The sequence below is a fragment of the Achroia grisella genome, unplaced genomic scaffold, assembly GCF_030625045.1.
Source record: "Achroia grisella isolate CSIRO2021 unplaced genomic scaffold, CSIRO_AGI_Agris_v1 utg900, whole genome shotgun sequence".
Taxonomy (NCBI): Eukaryota; Metazoa; Arthropoda; class Insecta; order Lepidoptera; family Pyralidae; genus Achroia; species Achroia grisella.
This window is the reverse complement of record NW_026713059.1, coordinates 3,625,723-3,647,768: the sequence shown is the minus strand read 5'-3', so window position 1 is coordinate 3,647,768 and position 22,046 is coordinate 3,625,723. Positions and strand designations below refer to the sequence as shown.

Below are 22,046 nucleotides of genomic sequence, written 5' to 3'. Positions count from 1 at the left end.
CAGCATTTAATTGGTGATGGATCACACTGAACCACCGTATGATTTCACGGAATATCATATTTCGCGTAAAGATTTTTTTCATCCGTTCAGGCCGTGCATATTCGATACGGATTTATTATTTTCATCTTTACATCTTACCCTCTTTAGGGCTCGGAAGCGATACGTAAAATGACGGAAGAAGTGAAGGGCGGTAATGGGGGAAAATTGTACTTTATTCGATTTTGATAGACTTGATGGCGGATTTAGGTCCCGCTGTCACTCAAGGGTTTGACGAGCAGCGTTTTTTACGGAACACGTTAAATGTTATTAAATCGAGTCTTTTTGTGATTTAAGTAATAAAAATTAAATATATATCAGATGTCAAAACTTACAATGAATGTTTGTATTCAATATTTTTAAAATTAGAAGTTTCTATTGAAAAATATTAGTGTTACTGTATTTTACGAGTGATTATGTTTTCAACAACTGATTGGACTCCTTTGTTTGGAATCACGAATTTTAAAATTTATTTTTAATAAGAAATGGATTTATAGTCTCCTACTTTATATAATACCACATATATAATACCTTTATATCATGGTTATACTGCTGAATAAAAATATATGTAGTTATCTAACTATGTAATTAATTTTCATTATCTATAAATTAATTAGCACAGGATTACGTAAGTTGTAATATTAGTTATTTTTTGTAAACGTACCTACCAACAAGTTTATGGCGGTTGTTAAAGTTTATAAAATTTGTAAACCAGCATTATCTTAGTTACACAGGACTTCTGAAGTAGCGTTTTACTAATATTTGTTCTTGTGATAAGTCCTTGTATTATATATCTAACAACTTTATAACATTACTTCGTTTTATATTACAGGTAAAAACGAATTTTGTATAGTATGCGTATCTAGTATAGAGGTTTTGATATACCTACTTATAGGGCCTTTTGAAATCCAAAATATGTATTGAAATCTTTCACCCATTATATAAAGTAAAAAAATATATTATTAACTTTTTATAAAAATTATAAAAGTTAGTAAATTTCATTCGCAAGTACAAGTACTAATTCCGATTCTAAACTTAACATTCAGTAGATCAATTAGTGAGTAACTATCACTTGGAATGTTTTAATTGTGATAAAGGGTGATTTGCGGGTAATTTGTAACACTTTGTCGAGAAACCATCTATTGAGTTAAGACTGTGTTATTTAATTTATAGCCTCCAAATAGATACAAGCTGTCCGTTACTTTTTGGAAGCGATCGCCCACATTACCAATTACCTATACGATAAGGGACTTATTTATGAACCAGACGGCTGTCGCTCCGTTGGGAAACAAAATTAAAATTCATTGTTTCTCTTATCCTGTTAACGAAAGAAATACCGAGGTCACAAGATATCTTTGCTTTATCTGGGAACAAGAATAGGCTTTTAAAGAAGAGGGCGCGACTGATAGTGAAGTGGTGGAATAATTACTCGACCTTTCTGATTCGATATTCTAGAAAATCCAACCCATTCATCTATTTTGTCCTTAACTCGAATATAATTTCGATTACCCCCAATATAGCCTGAAAGTACTTAAATTCGAAGTATTAGATAACACTACTCGATAACGATTCGATTTTATAGTTTTAAGTTTAAATAAAAGAATGAAAATTATGTTATTTCTATGCTATGATATTTTTTTAGGTTGATTTATTTACCATTTCTATTTAGAACTAGAGGTATGTTGTCTTGGTTTCTGTACCAATTTGTATATTTGTATTATAGATAGTTACTTTTTTGGTTAAAGACTGTTGTTTTAGATGTAATTAGATGTTAAATTATAGTCGGCCACAAATAAATCTGGGAAAATAGACTCAGAGTAGATATAATGGTAACGAGGCAACGGTAACAAAATAAAGTTTTAGATAGTTTCTAGAGTAATAGTTATTTTATAATATTACATAAATAATGTTAATAGTACATAAAAATATATATAGAAGTGCAATAGACTAACTTAACTTTGAGTTATATTCCAGAAAATAGACATTCAAATTCCAGCAATGAAAGTATTAAATACTTAGCGAAATTATAATATAATTGTAAAATTTAAAAACCCAAAATGTTAATTTTATGATTGTTTAAACGAATAATTATGAATAATGCATGAAAACATTTGCAACAACATATGTGGTATATAAATATGTATAAAAAGTAACGGGACGTATAACTTTTTTAGTTTCCGACATTTTGCAAACAGAAAGGATCTTCAGTATAAGTACTCGGTGTTTTAAGTGGGTCGTGGCAGTCATCTGTTATAAATATGTGCATATTTCTATATTGTATGTTAAACAAGAACACACAAATAGATGTACATCTATTTGTACTCAGTATGAAATGGGATGCATCCGTTTGGTAACCGATGACCTTTGACACTAGTGTGACAGGATTTAAAGCATTATATACTTACATTATTCAGTTGTAAGTGAATGTTGATAAATCTTTCATCTGAATAGAAATAGACCTAAAATATTTTTTGACATCATGACTTGCATTAAACATATATAATACATCTAGCATTTTAATCAAAAATACAATTTATCTGTGCGTTAAAATCAATTTCAAACAGTTCATGTATTATAATAATACATCATTTAGTTACAGGTATCTGACGAAAGAGAGAGGATTTTGATTTACTTTTCTTCTCACCTTAAATTCTGAATAATATTTCGGTATAATAATAAGTAATGGAGGAATTACCATAAAAGTATTCGGTAAATCTAAACAAGTACATATCTCACACCAGTCAAAGGGAAATATATGCGACCGTACCTCTCAAAATAGAATACATTTTGTTCATATGAGTAACATGAGATGCGTTTCTTTAAACCTATGAATGTAAAGTGCGTGCTAAAGCAAGTTGTTTTCTATTTTTTAGATAAATAGGAATTTATGTACATTAAAACTTAAAAAGAAATAGTGTTATCATAAAATGTTATTTATAGAATTATAAAATAAAAATCATCACTACAAAAATTTTCTTTATGTATTAAATGGAAATTATTTATCATTTCACTTATTATGCAATGTAATAATAAAAATCTAAAATCAACTACAGAATCTACATATTACGACTATATATAGTACTAAAAATACAAAGTAATAGAAAAATAAATTACTTCTTAGAATTTTATGAAATATAATATGTATTTTTCATGGTAACGTTAAAGTTAACTAAAATGCTTAGTATCAGATATCGCGATAGAAAATACTAATGTATCTATTTGTAACGACCGCATGTTTCCGGCTTTTTTCTCAGGCAATTAAAGGAAGATTTGTGATGCATCGGCACAAACGAAGCGGTTTATTGGTTTAGCAATATGTAAAATACTAATAGAGTTACTTTAAAAGTATTCTTGAACTTTATAATACATATATTACATAAAATACTCAGACTATTTATTTTTATTCAACTATTCATATTTAGTTTTTGATATTCTGAGATATTTTGATGGTATTTCTAATATATCTCATATAGTTTTACAGTAAACCTGCTCCAGAACTGCACATAGAAATTTTATTCTTTCAACAATATTATGAGTAAGTTTATATTCTAAAAATAGTACTTAGGCGTTTAATTATTTTGAGTTAACATAATCTCAAATATAAGATACCAATTAGCATTTATATTATTTTGATTATTACTGTTAATTAATTAAATTAAATTTATATTCATTAATGTGTAATTAGATAAAGAAAATATTAGTACGTTCAATATATTATTATGTTAACTAATTTTTGTATAGCGGAAAATTATGTCGATATATGGTACTAATAATATCGCATTGTGGGCATTACATACAATTATTGTAATAATTACTAAACAATTTAAACATTAAATATAGAATATATAGTAATAATGAATAAGGTCTGGATCATTACTTAAAAAAATAAATTATCTTTAGTGCACATTGCTATACCACAATAATAAAATAATACTAAAGGAAATTTTGTAAATTAACAGATATATAATCCGTACGTGATTAAGTCAGGAGATAAATAAAGATAAAAGAAACTAATTTAAAAACAAAAACATAAATATGAAACAGAATAATCAAAATTGAATTCTTATAGAAATCATCTATTTGTTTTGTATGAACGTTGGTAACTGTTGTTCACAGAGAAGGCAAACTGTGTATTTTACATCTATACATTATTAGCAATGAACCTTGCTAATAATGTACAAATGTAAAATAGAACTTACTACTAACTTGAGAATATTGAACGTCCGAGCTGTATCACTATTTTATCTGCCGTTTATCCTCTCGATTCTACTGTTTCGTTATTTTATCGCGACTGTACGGCGACGGTAAGTGGTGTAACAGTCGTCCGGAAGTCGGGTTTTTTTATCCCCTAGCTCTTGAGAGCCTCGCAAAATGTCTACGTATACGAATACTTTCTTAAGTACGTTTTGATATCCTTTTACGCGTTTTTTTACAATGCACTAGCACTTAAGCAAATGTGCTCTATTATGGGGTCCGGTAATCCTATTCCATTCATAGTATGTTGACATATTAAGTATTTTAGTTCACTTGACTTAGAAACATTAATAAGATTTGTTGACTTGAATAAACATGCTATAATTTAAAAAAATATGTCCAAATACAATTGAAAAATATATAGCTATACTTTTTATGTTATACGTAACTAACGATTATTTTTTTATATGTTTACTACATTTGATACACAATACAAGTATTACATATTTCATACACAACAATAACAAAATTAATCATACTCACATTACAAAAACTACTTCCATAATTAGTAAAATTCCTACAATAAACAGTCACAAAACACAATAAATCCAAATACAAATCAGAATCACATGTGCGAGTTTGAATTTCGCGCCGAACACTGCGCATGGAAGCACGTCCTTCCCACGCAAAATATGGGAGCCAACTAACGTAGTCTGGTTCGCAGTCTAGACGAGGGATGGGCCAGGCGTACGCGGAAAAGCGGGGGTAAACCAACCCTCGCCAACGTTTGTCCAAAATGACCAACCACAGATATCATAAGGAAATATTCGATTAAGCTGTCAAGGTGTAATTGTGTCCATCAAATTAAGCAAATGTTTCCGTAGCTGATAAAAGCGCTTGATGATCCAATGAACAGTATGAATTAAAGTTGTAAATTATTTGATGCTTTTGATCGAATCCTCAAATTTAGGCTGTGTTAAAATGTGAATAGATTAAGTCAATATTTAAGGTATAAAGCTATAAATAAAAATGTATAAGAGTAATACAAAATCTCTACCTTGGTGGAAAGACCACCATATTGTACCTGTATGGCATCAGTTTAAATGCGAAATTACTATTAAAAAAGTAAAATTACAATGCTTAAAATATAATAATGTTTTCTCTATCATAATCGTATATAAAGTAGGTATCTAATGTTACGTAAGTATCAAAGTTATCTACATTTAGAAAGATGCCTAAAAATAGGAATCTATATACAATTGCCTAAATTTGAAACATTTATTGAAAGAGATTCATAAAACAATTATTGTAATCGCTAGGTCAGTTTGCAATACAAACCTGTAGAAGTAGTACTATTCTACACAAATTTAATTATATAGTACATTTACAATTTCTATAATTGATGGTATAATCAGTTCCATTGTTAATCATCGACATGTTGGTAATGCAACTCTTGAGTTTCTTAGTGTATTTAAATCTAATATAGCATGGAAGTAAACCTATTGTTACCTTTCGAATTAATCAGTTTAATGTTTTTATCATCACAAAATCTGTTAGAAATTTAACATGCACACACAAAGTTAAATAAACTAAGCCAACAATCTATCTATAAAGAATATAAATACAAATTTAGATAAGTATAATTATCTATGCGAGCTTGAATGCTGATTATAGAAGCGATATAATTAAGAAGTGTCTTATTTCAACTTCCAAAGATCGGTACTGAGGTACAGAAACTTTACGTTCAAAACTTTATTTATCTTTGAACTGTGAAATCTGGCAAATTTCTTTCCTTCTGCCTTTTGAGTTTATAATCTGATATAAATTGAATCTTCCTAATCTTCTTTGCAAAATTGATGGAACTTTATATTAAAAGTTCATTTAGAATCCAGTATTACAGGCCCTTTAATTTATTTCATTAATAATATTTAGTATATTTTTATCGTAATGATATTGAAAAATTACAAAGTTATCTTACAGATATTTATATATTTATTTGAAATCGAATGGTAATCGGATGTGGTGGTGTTTTTTATAGAATTATTATTAAATTAGACCTGATTACGATTCGATTAAAAAAGAGCCTACACAGAGAAAGTAACACAGTATTATAGTTTTTATTTCTGTACATTTATATGTCTTTTGTATGAATACTTTGTACTTTTAAAATATGTACAAGAATTTATGAGACGATTCTGTAAAGTTAGAATTAAATACACGTTAATGTTACATTTTCCATTTAACTACTGCTGTCTATTCTAGAATTTAAATCATATTTGTCTGAATGGTAACTGTATGATGTACCTACTAGATATACAGACATTCTTATATCAAAAAATAAGCTACTTATTATAGAACCGACTACAGAAAATCGTTTAGATTGAACCATTAAAAAAGGACAAAAGCTTTTTCTCACGACTCATACGATGTATAGTAAAAATTATGCGACAGGCCGATATTAATGATGACTTTTAGATTTCAATATTCTTCTTTGAGAATTGTTAGAAGTTTTTATTTGTTTTATTTAATTCAAATAACATCTCTACTAAATGTTCTGTTGAAATTTATTATCAAAATGATTAGTTTTAAAGTTTCATGTTTAATACACAATATTTATATTCAAATTAAAAATATAACAATTCTAATGAGAGGCTGGTTTAAAATTATCATCTGCGGGGAATCCAGTGATAAGTCAAAACAAAGTTCAGTAGCAGTAGTCAATAAGTGTACGGATTCCTAAGTGCTGTGTGTTGCGATCTTTCGTTGAACAATCTAGTGAATGTAGCAGAAAAAACTGCTGGCACCATATTTAAATCGCTATTACTAGTTAGCTCATCACCACGGCCAATGCAACCTAGTTTAAATATCGTGGGGCCTTTATTTGCCACAAAATTATTCAAATTCATATTGAAAAAGCATTTATTCATGTCATTTTAGCCTTAGCTTATGAACGTAAATTTTTTTATATTATATTTTTTGTGATAAGATCCGGTTAACAATATAAATTATTATCAGAATTTTACAGACTTGATTTCAGGTCAATAGTAGCGGCATTATTATTTTGGTTCTATACGAAAATATACGTATCCTTGTATTTTATAGAGAACAACATCCATTGTCTGTCTATTTGTTATCTTTGCACGATTAAATGGCGGAACGGATACTAACGAAATATTGCAGACACAACCCAATATATTTTTATTATAATACTATGTAGTTGTGCCCGCGGTTTCACCCGCGTAAAATGTATAGACTATATATTATTCTGATGTATAAGCTATATTACTGTAAAGTTTCATCAAAATCCGTTCAGTAATTTTTGCGTAAAAGAGTAACAAACATACTTGCAAACTTTCGCGTTTATGATATTATTAAGATGATATATACCTATTGACTTTAACAACTTTAAGGAGTAAAGAAAACAGATTCGCTTTATTTTAATGGGATTAATGGTTCAGTAATCAAGTCATAAAATGAAATAGTATCAGTATGAATAGGTTTATAATAAATGGAGATGCTATTAATAAAATGTCTGCAGCGCCAGTGCACTGACTACGAGAGCGATCTGTATTGATCTAGTTTAAATATAGCACGTAACTGGTACTTCCTAAAAAGAGATGGTGAATTGCTAAGGTAGGACGGAAATTTAAGACATATGTTCAATTTATGACAATTTTAAGATATAAAAAATAAAAATATCTTGTTTATTAGACACAAGATACTCTATAACTTCTTAATAAATAAGTAGTAGTAATGTATAATATGTTGAGCAAGTATTAAATAGAACAATGTTTTTTATATAATTCAAATATTATTATAATGACGCACTCAGTGGTGTAGTGGTTTAGCACATCGCTTTCCTTCCGATAGTCGCGGGTTCGATTCCTCGCACAGTTCAAACATTTGTATCCAAATATGATTGTTTGTATCGCTCTGTGTGCTTTCTATGTATATTATGTATATATTTACAATAAAACATCGAAGTATTTATATCAGTTGTTTAGTACCCATAACACAAGCTCTGTTTACAGTGAGACTAGATGGCGCTATATTAATTGTCCAGGGTGAGTCCAGTCCAGTTCAGGTAAAATTTGTTATTCAATATTTATATAGTTCAAGTCGGACTACAAAAGTAGTCAAGAAGTAATTGTTAATAGCTTTGTAAAGTGTTAATAAGATTAAAAATTATAATTTTTCATAAATGTAAGTACTTACGACACTTATGGAGACGAACTTATGGAGACGAACTATGAAAGTATTACAATTGTCGTTTATAGAAAACTTTGTCTATTTTTTGTACACATATATTATAACTCAGTCTGGTGCATGTAATGAGATTAAACTTATTAATTCCATATTATCCTCGACATACAAGATGCGGGAATGACAAATTGTTGTTCATATGACACATCGTTTTAATAAAATTATGTCTATGTTTAAAGAGACACTGAATAATAGAGTAGGAATGATACTGCAAATAATACTTCACATTACTCGCATACTTTCCATACAATTGTCAATGACAGTTTTATATTGTAACACATTATATTATTTCATTGTGGCGAGATGATTAGATTATACGGGGCATGGGTTGTCCATATACACTTTGAAATACCTACATTTATTCTAATAAAATATTGATGAAGTCTATATAATAATGTTGTACTATTTTAGTACAATGTTACACTCTAACAACAACTAAACTAAAAAAAAAATCTTACTTATCGTATCTACATGAAATATAATTAAAAATTCAGGCATATTATGTAAACGATCGCCGTATCGTATTTTTTAGAATACCAACATCAAATACATTTAGTACTCGTAGGGATATATTAAGGCAAATTAAAATACAATTTTTTTTTTTTATTATTTCATTTTACATGTCGGTGTAAGTGCCTACAATGAATATGAGAGCTTAATGTTTCTCAGGAAAAGAGATCTCCAGTTTATACTAACACGACTCATCAAAAAGATACGTTAATCGTGAAGTTTGCATGTTAAACTAACGTAGAGAAGTAACTAATCCCTAGCGCCGAGTTAAGCCCACAAAATCTTCTACGTGATAGAGCTTTTGCCTGTTTACCGTGCCGCCGCCGAGTGCCAGCCAGTTTTATTATCTCCTATATGTACAAACTAAGTTCATATTTACTTAACATTATATTTTAAATATAAGAACAGGTTTATTTGGAATAACCACTGTAGTGTGCTGAGATATCCTAATATTATAATTAATCTGTGTAGTTAATAACGAAAATTAATATTATATGTAAATTTTTCATGAAAATTAGTAACAAGTATTTTAAGTATAGCTTACCTACATATACAATTTCATACACAGCAACAAAACCCTAATAGATCATTAGTAAATGTATAGTGGATGGAGGATATCTGTAGAATAAATACAGATGAACTCAAAATAATATAACGATTAGATATCATTCTGACCTACCTCAGTATTGTAAGAAATATCGTACAGAGTCTCCAGAACTCGCTGGTGTGATCTCTGTCTACTCTATAGCGGATATGTTGTAATGACAGACAGATAAATACTTGCAAACCTATTTTCCGTTCTACAGAAAATACTAATAAGCAAGTCTAATATACTCACGTGAAAAGCTGTGCTAATACCGACAGGCTGGAACGTAAACTGCAACCGTCACGACTCGCAAACGTGCCTGTATTTGTTATGGCTCTGGAGTTAAAGTGTTTATACATTTCTTAACTAAAATAGAACTATTTAAAATTTATTTAAATAATAACAACCAAGACAATTCACACAGCGCCACTTAATCTCAAGTTATGCAAAGCTTGTATTATGGGTACTCAACAACTAATATAAATGCTCAGACATATAATATTATATATTCTCAGGGACAACGACACGATGCATGTTATATTTGAACGGCTAGTAAGGTTCTCTATATATCGAGTTCCAACTACTTTCCATAGCAATTGTATTATATAAGTATGTTGTGAAACATTACATTGCACGGTTAATCATGAAATAAATTTAAGTAATGATAATAAAAAGGAACAAAAAACTAATTATATCAAATATTTAAAGAATAGGTTGCTCCTATGATACATGCTACTCTAAATATTCATCATCTACATTTACATATCTATAAATATACACTCTTCTTTAGAAATATTATGTGATATTATTGAAAATTCTATAATACCGGTTAAAATATATATTTCATACAACAATTGAAAACATATATAGTAATTGCTTTTTCATCAACATAATTTACCCCTTGTTACTCTCGTACTACATTTTTCTAATGTATAAGTATTTTTTTTAGAAATACAGTCTATATTTTATTAATAGGATGGAAACGAAATAATGCAAAATACTTTAAATCTCAAACAAGAGATTTAACTTTAACTTAGCAAATATTTAATTTTACACGGAAGGAAACATTTTACAATGCTGTTGCGCTCGTGAATCTCGAATAGCCTACGACTCGAGCTTCGATGTAATTTACCTCGTACGTTGTTAATTCAGGACAAAGGCATGGAATGTTCAGTGTTTACATAGCAACGTGTGCAAAATCGCTAAGTTTTCATAGTACGCTACGGAGCGAGGTGTTGGAATTAGGCCACATACGTGAGAGTCATGTACCGAGTTATTATATTCATGCATGGGTCGCTTGACCGTACTGCATGCTCATGCAAAATTACAACCGCCTTGTATGTTATTATTACATATGCATTTATTAGTACTAGTGGTCGCCCAGTGGCTGAAATTCGACCATAATTAATTTAAAATATAGGTTTAAACATTATTAAGCTTATATTGTCAAAGACTTCCTTTATGTAATGATACAATAATAATAATCTCAGGACATTTCACACAGCGCCATCTAGACATAAGGTAAGCTAGCTAAAGCTTGTGTTATAGGCACTAGATAACTGATACAAGTACATAGTTATTTTTTGTAAATATATATGTATTATACTATTACTATACATAGTACCTGCCTATAGATAAAAAATCCATCTATCCATCCATACTAACAAACTGTCGCGTTTGTAATATCAGTATGATATCAAACGACTAACACAAGCTAAGTAAAAGTAAGCAAAGAATTAAATATGAAAGCAAATTCACTTTTCATTTCTCGTTGTTTACAAGATATCTGGATCGGGTCCAAAGTTTCACTACCTACTTCATTAACGGAGTAGTGTTAATGCCGAATGTCCGTGTAATGAAGGATACTTCACTTGCCGTTTTATTTTTGTCTCTTTATTGCGTCCTTCGTTAAGCCCGAGAGGTCATTTGGCAGACGACTGATGTGTTTTGGGCAAGCAATTAAAGTGGTAGTAATTATTTCAAGTCTAGCAGTTGGGCGAAAGATTAATTGCAAGCTATTATAAGTATAATGTAAAATAGATTCTAGAAACAATAATCTACAACAAAACAAGGAAAACGGTTCTAAACGGTGGGACCATCACCGTTTAGAAAAATAATCATTTATATACAAACAAAAGACATGTATATAATAAATTCATTGTATTTAATACTATGAGACACATATATGATTTACGCAATTCATAGAATAGACGGCGTTACGTTAGATTGTTGAAGACGGAATAAATTCCCATTTGACTCTACAGAAATGTAAGTTAAAAATAAGAAAGAAAAATTGCAAGATGGTATACATAACATCAATAAACCAGCCATCTGTAACATTTAATATTAACATTGGTAGGATGAGAATAATACTAAAAAATGTTAATATCTTTATTTTCAATTTTGTATATTATATTTATTTTCCAAATACACCTGCTATATGTTATTATATGGATATATATACTTATAACAACCTGTACAACGCACGACACAAGTACTGGAATAAATGTATTTTTTAAGTAAATATATAAAACGTAGATTTAATTTAGAAGTCTCCGTACTAAATTTAATTAGCAGTCATCTAATAGTTTTTACGTAGAATAATAAGACTAACCATTCTTCTATCTATCCAATTGACCGGATGGATCACCCATGCATCTTCACAAACTTTCACCGTTATATATATAAAATGTCCTAATACATTTAGAAATCACAGTAAAATCTTAATATAAAATTAACATAAAACAGAAACTGTAATCCACAGTTTTGATTTATTATCTAAAAACTTACATAACTAAACTAATCCCAGATTACTATGGAAGTTGCAACATTTATACAAATATGTTCTAATATTAGAAAGAAATAACTAACAGATTGACTCATAACGGATGAACCTAAACTATTGAAGTAGTAAAAAAAGTCATTTTATTTTCACAATAACTTTATCTTAAACATAATTTTCATAGTAACATAATTTTAAAAACAGGTTCGTTCCTTTTGGCTGAAGATTACGACAACGTTATTTACACCTAAAAGAGTAAAAGTTTATAGAGAAAGAGCAAGAGCATAATTAAATTATTTTTTTAAGAGGAGATGATTTTATAACACATACTACAAGAAACAATTATAAATATATTAATAATAATAAATTTTAAATTAACACCTTCATACATAATAGCTTTCAAGGAACAGGTGGGATTTAGCCACTACTTATTGTATAATATTGATACGCTTATATAAGACACTATGTCATCTCACTTCATTATTAAAAGTCATATTTCATCACGGTTCTTTATATCCTCTATAAAAATATTCAGCTACCGGTAACAAAAGGCCCTTTTTTGATGGTCACTCATTGTTCATATCTAAAGCAATACAGAACATAGCCGCATACCCATCGCTATAATAATACTTTGGTTTTGTAATAGGCTTTAGTGACGATCACAATTCAATGTCCCTCCAACAACGCCATATTTTATGTTCCCAGGTTTGCTGTACATTGGTAACCATAGAGTAAAAAAATTCTATAATAATCACTGAGGATACTGTAAAATCAAGAACATGTCAACTCCAACGTCGTTCGTTGTTATTGAGTTATGGCATGATATCCCATGTTACGCGTAGGTTGATGTCGTTTTATTTTGACAAACAGACGTGAATTCTCTTTGTTATCTACAAAGCAATATATCAATAGATGACATATAAATTCGTGACGAAAAACGTAAAAAAATATATTCGTGAATGAAACATTTCACGGATTTAAATCGATAAACGTAAATCTTTTTATAACGGGCATAGAGAAGGTTGAATGAATTTTTGGTTCGGACCACTTTGGTCAAATAAAACATAAAGTTGCTACACTACTGTTTTATGGTGATAATGATAATACTTCATGTAAAATTACCATATATGGTTAAATTTACATAAAAATGCCACCTCATGTAATCGAAACAATTATCTGAATAGGTTCTAGTAATAACATGGACGGGTGAAGATTTATCATGTCACCAATAGAATTTCAATGCGTCGACCACCCGCCAACTTACTAACGATGTCGTTCTGTAGACAATACGAGTGGTACAATGCAAGAATAACGACCTTCCGAGACCGTGTGCCATTGATACCGTTGCTGGCTAAACAGCCAAAAACAAAAGACGAATATAAATCACTAACCCCGTACCCCACGCGTCTAAATGCAAATAGAATGTTTCGCTAGCACCAAAATATTTGTTCTACAAAATATCCCTTATTTCATTAACATAAGGACTCACATAAACAAGGAACGGTTTATTAAAGGCATGTTTAAAATGGTTGTGTTATACACTAACCACTTCCAAGTAAACAATAGTCGCCTTAGTACAATGTTAACGTTATTACTTTATGACCACTGTAACATAATCATTGGACTATTGTTGCTCTTACTATTCCGAAAACTGCGTTACGGACATTATTCCGTTCTGACTATTATTCAATGCGGGTGGACATTGACAAAAGTGGACACAATATTTTTACCGCGATGCGAAACTAATTATTTGTTAAGGCAACACTGGGGAATTGGTTTAGTGTCCTTTTGGTAACAAAAGTTATACTGTGCAAATTCAGACGTTCGCTGTAAAAATACAAAGGTGTACTCAATACAGATATACTATTAAATAAATATAAGTATTATGTCTATATGTAAATTGTTTTATATTATGTATTGATGAAGATAAGTCCGAGAAGAAGAAATTGTGTACTTTATTGTGCGAACCCCATATAATAGAGTAGAATAGAATAGAATAGAATGCATATAAAAGGCGATATTAGCTCGGCCGGTATTATAACATTGGTATTGCTAGTATTTTAATTATTGTATGCACCAAAATCTAGGCATATTAAGTATTACTAGTATGCTCACTACAATACCAATAGTTAATAATATCTCTTAAGTACTTAAACTAACATAAGTCAATCTATCTTAGTGAATACGCTAATTGTGATTAAGTACGCGAACGTCAAAATGCGAAGTTAAAACAGTCGTAATTACAGACATTTTCTAATTATATGCGAATTTTTTTTACGTAAATGCCTTCTAAAAAAGGAGAGGGGATATCGATTAAGTCGTGCTTAAGTTGTCGTAGCTAAGGGAAATAGGGATTCTTTTTTATCTACTGTCTGGACTTATGGCATTATAGTCACGAGCATAATTTATATCTTTGATCTACAAAAATATTTATTTTTCATAATTACATGTTACATTATCACAAACATAACAACCCTAACAAAATTATTCCTGCATACAGAATGTCTGTCTCACCCTTTCCCGTGGGTGTAGACAGTAACGGAGGTTCCTATAGACACCCCCTTTAGGACAATTTACGCAACGTTCCTCTTCCTGTTAATCTAATTGCCGCTTTCACGTTTAGTTTGTTGCTTTGACCTTCGTAAATGCATTTCACTTGTTTTATTTACTCACACAATATTGAAACGTTAAATGATATGCTTCTCCTTATTATTACTAGTGGTTGCCTAGTGGTCGATATTTGAACATAATAAATTTAACATTCAGTAAGAATCTAGACAAATAAAGTTACATATTTTACCACAATCATAAAAAAAAATATTTATTCCTCCTGTAACCTCCTCCAAAGTTTTTGGTCACGTATTAATATATAATTTTAATGAACATTTTCAGACTTTCTACTAAGGGGACTTTGAATATCGCCGTCTTGTCTTAATTTGCAGGCATTCTATTTGCTTAGTAAACTATGGTTTAAAAAGTGACGTGAAACTACAGGAATTGAAGACATAACACACTTGCTTAGCTTGATCCTCAGCATTTCAAGCACGTGATACGAGTACATCGCCCCATAAATTCCGAAGTATTCTGTGATGCTATTCATGTTTGTAAGTCTCATTTGTCAATGTCCATCATATGAGATATTAGTTTGTTTTCCACTCACATAAAAAAATAAGTGTCTAATAAAAATGTTTACCACAACTGCTACTTCAGAAGATTACCAAGACCTTCCCTAACACGAGAAACGATTATCTGAACGTAATTTAGGATATTCCTACGCTAGGACCCCACAAATTGAACATTGTTGTGTTTATTGCATGACAGACTAAATTAACACCTCACACGATCCCTCTAACATTCTATTGTACACGTAGACATGATTTTAGACATTAATCAATTGTTAACCGACTTCAAAAAGGTGAATATTTTTTTAATTTGATTAAATTTTAATATTATATTTATAATTTTCGTTTTCATAGAAATGGTTTTGTGTTTCTTTCAATTCACATATTTATCACATTTTTCTAATTTAGATTTTGTTTGTTTCCTACAAACAAAATCTAAATTAGACATTAGTAATAGATTAGAAGAATAGAAATAGAATTAGAAGAATAGATTAAATAATAGATTAGAGAAATTTGACTATTAAAGGCATTTTTCATTATGATATCCTCACTTATCGATTATAATGTTTTTCGAACCTTAATTATGTGATAATAAGAGCTGTACTGCACGTTTTGTTAACTGCTCACCCTTGTATCAACAACGCAGTAGGTATTACCTACCTAATTGCTTTATTCCAGTCGATTGGTTCGATAGCAAGTTTATTGGTTTTTAGTATTTAATACTTGATTTGTGCTTTATTCATTATTACATAAATATATAAACCACTGTTATTAGGAGTTTTAAAAAATATTCAATTTGTTTATTATACATATTATACATATTATACATATATGTCTACTATTGTTCATATAAATATTACAAATGCGAAACCATATTTGAGTGTTATCCTTTTATGAACCGTTAAATGGATATTAATGAATTATGAAGAGAAATTGTATAACAAAGATGGACATAGTCTATATTTTATCTCGTAGAAGGAAATGAAATCACAAGTAACATTTATTTTGTAATAAATAGAAAGAACGAAACTTATTACTAACACGTACCTACTCGTTACTACATTACGTTTTGTATCCTTTATCCTCAAATAAGATTCGCAGCATCTGCCATATGAAATGTACAGTTGACGACAAGATCTCGTGCAAACCTCGAGAATAATTGTTGCGACGTAATCTGGGGGTATATTAGAAAATTTTGGTATGGCGTGCGAGGGCGTGCAGACGGGGATACACGCGATGCTTTCCACGGGGAAGAAAATCGAGCTTGTAATTTAGTGGCACGCTTTGTTAATATATGGTGCGGTAGGTGGGAGTACCTTCTACATATTTCTGTGTTTATTTTGAAGATGTTCTTTTTAATACACACTAGCGGTCCGGCTTTGCACGCATGAATTTTTTGTAGAATCTTTTTTTTATTTCGCTCATACGATTGTTGATGTTAATGATTATTTTATAAAAGAAAAGTATTCAACAAAAAAATCATAAAGCAAATTTTCAAAAATTAAGAATTTAATTTCACTAAATTTATAAAATTTAAATATGCATATAATGTATATTACTTAATATCCTTTATGTTTTAAAATTCATTTTTCCAAAAATGATTTTATAAAATACTTACATAATAGCATATAATATTAGAAATTATTAAAGGATAAATTGGATATTTTAATGGAACTTATACAGAAAAAGTTAAGTAATTATTTGCCTTAGTTAGCTCCTTTGCATGGCTTACTTATTCTCCTACTGAAACTTTCTTAATGTACTAATAATATCCTCCAATCGCAGGACAATTTACCAAAAGAATCACTATAGCCATCTGTTCCATAATGCTTTCTTTATAGGTTAATAAAATATTTATTTAACCACACAGCCGACTGTAATAAAATAAACTTTATCTGTTTACAAATAAAGTTGGTTTTACTGTGAAATTTCTGTTTACGTCGCAGTATCATTTCAAGTTGAGTAGGTCCATTTCTTTCACCGCCCATAATAATGTTTGGCGATTTATCAAATCGCAATTTCGTAATAGATACCCGCTTGATGTGACAGAAGATAAAATGTATAAATTGTACAGAATTAAGAGGGCGGAATTGAAATTGTTGGAACAATTGTGTCTTTTGCGAAGTCCTTAACAAAAATGAATATTATAATTAATCCTGTTTAAATTTAATAATGCTCGTAATTCTAATTTGATTTGCTTCATTGCCGTTTTTTAGTTAAGTATTAGATAATTCTCGTGCTTATCCTTAAATACTTTTTACATTATAAGTATTCATAACAACGAAAATCTTAAAATGTACAAATTTATTAACCTGATACATTCTTCCAGTCACTATTTATCAATTTAGGACAATGTTATTAAAATTTGAATTTTGTCTTAATAATAAAACTCTCAATTCCAAGAATGAACTAATAGAATAATGTTTTAAATTGACTCCAGATACACAGAGTAATTTGAATTACTCTTTAACCAGAAGCGTTTGCGTAGTAATCCAAGAAGAGTACATGCAGCGTACAATATTTAACTTAGATCTCTGGACGAGGTATAGTTTGTACTATAGTCAACACATAGTGTAATATATTTTCGTGATGATGTTTGCTTACTATTAAATGGACTGACTTATTTGACTGTCCAAATTGTTTATAAAAAACATATCATTTACATCATTGGTCAACGCTACGTTTTTTATCAGTACGGAAATAATGCTTTCTATATTTGAAGACCGAATATGAAGAACATTTTATTTTCGATGGATAGCTTTAGTCTAACCGTGGGCTGCGTATGTTTTATGTACACGTTGCTTTTGTTAGCGCCTTTGTAACGCCTGCTGTTATCTGTTTTATCGCTGTTTCTTTGTGTTATATCACAATCGGACTGAACCATTATATTTTTTGTACAATGTTCTAACACCAATGACTATAAAGTCCAATTTCCAATGTCAACAACTTCACCCGCCACTTTTTATTCAGATTTCTTGGCATAGTTCAAGATGATACCCGAAAGATGACAATGGATTTAAATGACTATATTCCTGACATCTTTGTCTGTATTGTCATGTATCTAAAAAGCGTTGGAGTTATTTATGTTACTTTTTAAATCATGTTGATACAAGTGCTTCAGATACTGAGATCAAGGAAGAATACAAAGAGGTCGGTCAAAATATATTATTCTTTTTGGGGACGGTTCTTGTTGTTTGTCTCCGTAAAAATAACACATTATGTATGCAAAAGTACTTCTAAAATAATAGGAAATGCTTTTGTTAACGTAATTATCAATATAGAATTAGTAGTAGATACAAAAAATATTAATAAATAACAATAAAAATAGTTACAACATTTTGTAGATACAGTGAACTTATGTTTATTTAGTACTAAATATAATGTATTAATAAATTCTACGAACACACTACTAAAATTATTTTCAAATATAAATATATTAGGTATTTTTGGGAAAAATAGTGATACAATATCTGCATTTATGAAGAAACATATATGTTATACATTCGTATTAAACAAAATTAAAAATATCTAACTATATGTTTGTATAAGTATATCTTGTTATTTAGTGTTTTAATTATCTAATAAAATATTAGTATTAATTCTCGTATCGAATATTCGCCTATCTTCAATCTTAAGAATAGCAACCGGTACGTAACAAGGGTTCCGAGTGTCTTAGCAACGGAAAGTACCTACTCCCAAAGGAAGACTATCCAACCCCAATGTAAAGAATTTTTATTCTTTGATTCTTAAACGGATGAGGGTTTATAACATAGCAAATTCGATTTATAGTCTAAGAATAGTCATAAATGACAAGTAAGTTTAATAATGAGTAAATCACTCTCTACTTAATTATAGTAATAATAAAGTATACCTAGACAAATATGGTATTATTATGGTATATAGCATTATTATGGCAAAAAATCGATGAAATATTCTCAAGACAGTGCCTAACAAGTTCAAGGAGTAACCACGGGGTGGTTACTCCTTGAACAAACAATTCACTTGTATGACTATGCGATATCACTTAATCTTTACATATAAATAAAATTGGAGTGTCTGTTTGTAATATTAAAATAACCGTTTTTTACTACATGCATGTGTATGTAACACCAAAATAACAATTTTAAAATGGCGAGACCGATTTTGACGGGACTTTTTTGATAGGTAGCTGATTAACTTATTACATAAAATAAAAGTTAAATTCCACACTATATGAAATAAAATTAACTTATGATTAAAATGCATATATCATATTATTCAGGCTGCTAGGCCAATATTGTAAATACCATATAGAATAACATACATATGAATTAATATTATATTGAAATTGAATCTGTGGTTACGGCACTTATTTATTATTATCTCAGTAACAAAAATTATAAATGAGAAACAATACTACTATATTTAATAAGTTGGAAGTAATTTTTGTATTTCTTTTAACAATGTAAAAATCTTTAAAAGTATATCCAACGTAATAGTATCTAAAAAAGGCAAAGTAGCTGGTAACTGTTAAATGTAATAAAAACATTATAAATTGCATTTTAACAATAGACTTATATTTAATTTTTTCAACGTTTCCTGAAACTATATATGCGTCTTTTATTGTGAGTATGTAGTGTCTATTATAACAGAACTGTTACAGTATTATTTTATCTATCTGACTACAATGATGTCTATGAAGAAGAGAAGGCGAAATTTCGAAATTTCTCCTCAAACCCATTACTAGTAATGAAATAAACCCAGATATTATAACGTATGTTATAATATCTGGGTTTATTTCATTCTATCTATGGAATATTCTATCTATCATTCAGTCCATGGAAAGTATTTAAAAGTACACACACTTCAGAAGTCATCTTTAGTTTAAAAATATATTACTAAGTTTACGTTTAGAAATACGTTGAAATAATTGTAACTAGGTTCAAAGAAACTAAAACAAATAAGTTTTATTCCATTTTCAAATATTAAGAGGTCACAAGATACCTCCACGCCATTAAAATAATACTACATTAAAAAAGATCAGATTAAAAATTGAAATTGAATAAAATAAAAATATAGGTACCACAATCTCAAATCATGAACAACTTATAAACAGACGCAATGAGTTTCAAATAAATCTTGTATGATACATTGAAAAACATATTATATACATGTATGTGTTCATATTTATTTCTGTTGCCTCCACATTTCATTTATACAAAAAAAGAAACATTTGTTAACCTACTATATTGTTTACATAATTGCTAGAAATATTTACTCATCGTTATAATTTATGAATACAAATGAAAAATGAGTTCCTATTTCTGGGTCATAGCACTAATAAACATCTTGAACGTTTTCTATATAGGTTACAATTACAAAACCTTACGAAAATTACAAAAAATAAATACGTACAAAACCGCCAAATTTGAGAGAAAATAATGAAATATATCTAACCAGCTCTATCCGCAGTTTCACCCACATGATATTTATAGCCTATCTAATTGTATAAGCTATACCTATAAAGTAAAGTTTCATTAAAATCCATTCAAGAGTTGTGCGTGAACTCTTTCGAGTAACAAACCCATCAAAAACTTGCAGGTTTATAATATTAGTAAGATTTTGTCATATTCATAATTTATTTCACACATGCATGAAGGTTTCAGCGGTTATGTTTACTTGTCCCTAAAGAATGTCGATGCATTTGTTATACTATGTTAATATAAAATTGTAACAAATTCTTCAAAGATTCATCCATCAATCCATGATATAATCTATATGACGTTAACATAATTAACGTCATATAGATTATATCATGGATTGACAGTCAACATTTAACCATCCCATGGAAAAACTTACACAGTTTACTTATTATATTTTTATTTATTATTTAAGCCACAGTTTTTCTCTCTCGGGGCTATTATTGTGAATACATTACTAGACTACATCGTAAAAGATCAGGTTTGAAGAGAATAAGAAATAAGAATAAGAATGTCTATAATATTTTTACTTTACTTTAAAATTAATTAATATAAAACCGATAAGTACCATAAAAATAAATCATTTTTCTATTCTAAATATTTCATATTTATATATATGATTAAATGAATGAATCCGATTAATATTGCATCTTCGCTAAAATTATATATTATTACTTCTATTTACAACTAATATATTTTAAAAATAAATTAATTAGAACATACCTCACAATTCCATATCTGGCAACGAAAGTCCAAAACAAATTAAATTCACAGCACTTTACAACACTGAAAACTGTGGCATCGTAATGATTACGAACGTGGGCGGGAAGTATTCAGGTTCATCCGCCCAAACGCGTGCACCCAACCTGACGACCAGGACTTTACTGAGGGGGGATAAAACCTCCCGGAGGTCTTAACAGACGCGCGCATCTCCTACCTTAGCACTCTTACATGCGTAACCAGAGGGTCCCAGCTTCATATGTTATCCGGAGCAATATCGAAAGCAGGTAAGAAATGTTTCACATCGCTACCTCACTAAGGAGGGTATAATGACTTGCTATAAAACTTAAGGCCAGCTGTTTTCAGCTTGTGAT

The 22,046-nt window shown here is 29.5% G+C and overlaps 1 protein-coding gene across 2 annotated transcripts in view; it reads right to left on the bottom strand.

Annotated features, from left to right (window-relative positions):
• Positions 1–21,807, bottom strand: part of LOC131853198 (roundabout homolog 1-like) — a 57,356-nt gene extending 35,549 nt beyond the window's left edge. Inside the window, exon 1 of one of the 2 annotated variants that reach the window (XM_059204032.1) lies at positions 21,676–21,807. The gene's annotated coding sequence lies outside the window, so the exon portion shown is untranslated. Of the gene's footprint in view, positions 1–4,773; positions 4,919–21,675 lie in introns of those variants that run through there. The other variant, XM_059204031.1, reaches the window with a different exon arrangement.
• Between the last annotated feature and the right edge of the window lie 239 nt (positions 21,808–22,046).